This window comes from Lupinus angustifolius, chromosome LG16 (genome assembly GCF_001865875.1).
Source record: "Lupinus angustifolius cultivar Tanjil chromosome LG16, LupAngTanjil_v1.0, whole genome shotgun sequence".
Lineage (NCBI taxonomy): Eukaryota > Viridiplantae > Streptophyta > Magnoliopsida > Fabales > Fabaceae > Lupinus > Lupinus angustifolius.
The window spans coordinates 13689774-13693801 of NC_032024.1; positions in this window are offsets into that span (position 1 = coordinate 13689774).

Sequence of the window (4028 nt, forward strand, 5' to 3'; positions counted from 1 at the left end):
TGTTGGTAAAATTTGTATTTTTAATATATTCGTAAAGTTTAGAAGTCAAGATTTGACCAAGTGTTTTTCCCATACCTTATATCCATCATTTAACATTATTTTTATCACCATCTTCATTAATTATACTACCTTCCAAAGCCTAATTCTTAAGACTATCTAGTTGATAATTTTGCTACCATTTTCAAAGCATCATTTTATCATTATCAAAGTTGTGAATTACTTTTATTAATGGTACCATTTACCAAAGTCTCTCATTTTGGCTATTAGAATGTATCTTGTTAAATCATTAGATGAATCCTCAAGAAACGCACTTTTCCTTTGTTTATTATCACTAAACTCTCCTTGTTGTAGCTTATTGTTAAGTTGTCCCATTGAATCCTATGGGATCACCGCGAATAGATCCTTAGAACAATGTCTAATACCTGCCTTAAGTGAAATTATTTCTTTGCAAATTCTAGTAATGCAACAATGAGACTCATATTCACTAATAGAGAGGCAAGTGATGCCAAAAATCAAAGAAAATGTGATATGCTTTTACATTTATATCTTTATGTTTATTATGATAAGACAAATTTACCCTTCAAACTAAAGAGAAAAATTGGACTTGCTTCTCCATTAATGGAATGGATCTTGACCCTGCAAAAATATAAAGATATATGTATGGGCATGTCAATTCTAATGTTGTCACCTATACCAAATTTAAGGATGTTTGTAAGAACTCACATATTTCGTACTGCCACATTACAATTTTCTCACCTATCATGAATTGTTCCCCAACCTTTATACCTCTTTGACTTACATGAATATATGTTGACTTATTCTCTTATGTTAAAAGTGAAGTTAAAAGGTGGATCTATCCTATGGTTGATATGACCATTGGACTCTCTGTCCAATTGGATGGGTCTCATATATGTGTACAATTTAAACAACTTTTGATTGTTAGAATTTCTGACAATTTATGAGTCATAAATATGATTCTATAATTATGTTATGACCATTATGTAATTGGCCAAAATATAAATGATCTTCAGTAATTAATTTGGTGGCTAAGGTCATATCTGTCATGAAATAATTATAAGTGTAGATACCTTCGGACAATTTCTGATTTGATGAAGGGACTGAATCATAATTATTGCAAATAAAGTAGTAACCACTACGTGGTTACTTTTATGGGTTATGGTCCCAATTTGTAGAGCAGCAGATTTTCAAGTGTAAAGGTGGAGGAGAATAAGGTAGGATGAGAATAGTGTTATCCATGATGGGATAACGCTATCCACTCATCCATAAGGCTTATAAGGCATAAGGATAAGTCTCCTCCAACCAACCTCAACACAACACACTAAAAGAGAACTGAGGCATTCGCTCATTCCCCTCTAGAGAGAAACTAAGGAAAACCATTCGCTGCTCTATCATCTGGAAGATCATCGCACCCTCATACATTCGAGATTCAGAAATGGCTCAACAAGATATGTTCTTTATCTTCACCATGAACTCATTTGGGGTTTCTTAGGTCTGGGCTATGGATGTTCCATTTGGGTGTATGTATGGGCATACACATTCGGTTGTGGGAACAAAACCATGGTCATAAGGACTTCCGTGTTTACTCTATGGTTTCATAATGGAGAAGAAATTCTCCAACAAGTGGTATCAGAGCCACCCCAATTTGATTCATGGGTGAAATTAGGGTTCTTGTTTTTCTTCCCCAAATCTGGTTTGATTTAGGGTTTTGGTGTTTTATTTTCTGCAATGAATCGATTAAGAAAACATTTATGCTTTTCAATATGAAAGAAAAGGTTTTGAAATGATTGAATGTTGTTTTCTGTTGTTTGTTCTTGAATTTTTGGATGATTTTTCGAAGAACCGCGATGCAGAAATCGCATGTTCATCTTCTGTCGCAGAGCTCTCGCTAATCGCAATGTTCGTGTTCTGTCGTAGTGCTCTCGCCCAAGCGAGAGTGGCTCACCCAAGCGAGAGCTAAACAGAAGCATTGGCTTCTAATTGCGCTTAAGCGAGAGTACCTCGCTCAAGCGACGGCTCGCCCAAGCGACGGCTCGCCCAAGCGACGGCTCGCCCAAGAACGGCAAGTGTACCGTGTCGCACAAGTAATAAAGTCCGGTAAGGTACCAGATTATCGTCCTCAGGGAGCGGAGTGGATTTATACTATTTCCTACAAGAATCAATTGAGCATTTATATACAAATTTTGGTTGATAAATTTGCATTGGTTTAAATAATAATAACTTGACTAAACGATTTTTAACAATAAAAATAATATAGTCGGGATCGAAACTTCATCATTCTTTCCCTTTATACATCCATAGATTCAATTCTTAACAACCTGTGAAGTTACTGAATTTTGCAATACATTTTCATAAATCAATTACATCAGTTCCCTGAATGTAATGTTCTTAAATTATCACCCAACTTCCAATTCCTTAGATAATTGGATGACTAACTAAAATTAAACTCAGATGTAAAGCAGTTCCTACATCATTGTCCATCCCTGGATCAATTATGTAGGAAGAAAGACAATTCAGATCCAGTGTCAAGTTTAACTTCCCAGTTAAACTTGAACCTTAAATCATGAATTCAGTATTTAATTGAAATCATGCAATAAATATGGAACAACTTTCCAAAATCAAATAACATTAATACAGAATTGAATCCAGGAGTACAAAAGTTTAAGAAGATTACATTTCGATTCCCAACTATGAAGAACTAGCCACTCATTCTTGCCATTATAATGCCTAAATCATGAACTAATATGAAAAATGAGTAATAGAATCGTTTCCACGAGTTCTATCTTTTCTTCTCTGTGTTTTTTTCGTCCAGATCTTTTTTTTTTCAATGAATGACTCCCATCTCGATTCTGAAACTGCTACTTCTATCTCCAACTTCCATACTCTCGCCCAAGCTAGATATTCTCGCTTGGGCGAGGATCCAAGAGATTCCCAGGCTTGAGCACCTCGCTTGGGCGAGGTGTTCTTCGCTTGAGCGACGAACAACAGAAGCAATTGGTGAATTATCGCCCACTACCTCGCTTGAGCTAGGACACCTCGCTTGAGCGAAGATCCGTCGCTTGAGCGAGAAGCATCAGGTATTTTGTTGCTTTTTCTCTTAGTTGTCGCTGGAGCGACTCTTTTCTCGCTTAAGCGAGATATGCACTCTTCAGAATCTTCATCTTTCTTCTTTTCTTCTCCTCTTTTCTTTATTTATTAACCTGAAACAACAAAAACGCAATAAATTCCTAGATAAAGCACAATTAACTAAGTTATCAGGAATTGTATACAATTATAACATAAATGCATACTAAGTGCCCCACAAATCATGTACAAATTTACTAATTTTTGGCACTTAACAAACTCCCCCCAACCTAGAATCTTGCTTGTCCTCAAGCAAAGTAACAAGTGTAACTCAGTTCAAGGTATCTGGTTTTCATCACTTATCCAAGTGTAGCATGCTAGAATCATTCATTCACTATTTATAAATACCTGTTAATGATCAATCATAGTGAACCAAGTCTACTGAGACAGAATATTCATGCAATTCAATTCCAAACTGAATAGAAGGAATAACTACTCAGTTAAATCAAAGGAATTCTCTCATGCTCACATGTTAAGTGTTTCGCTCAATTCTTTGCTGGATCCATTTAATTTGACTTTGCCTTTCATTTCAGTCAAGCCATGTACACAGGTTCAACTATGGATCTTAAGGACTTAACATAGGGTCGTAATGAGGCTGGGCTACAAAGGACTTGGTTTTTCTTGGATACAAAGAGGGCGGCAAATCATTAGTGCATATAAATACCTCTTTCTATTGTTCACTTTTACTTTCATTTTCCAAATTTCTGTACCACCCCACACTTTTACTATCAACCATTGTGATTCTCCTTCTTCAATTGACTCTTATATTTTGAGTTTTCACTTTTTGTTCCCCCTTTTTTTTTCTTTTCTTTTTGGCAAGATTAACATGTTGTTGCCTCATATTCATATGATTGAAGAAGGAGTCACAGTCCAACTCAGATTTACCT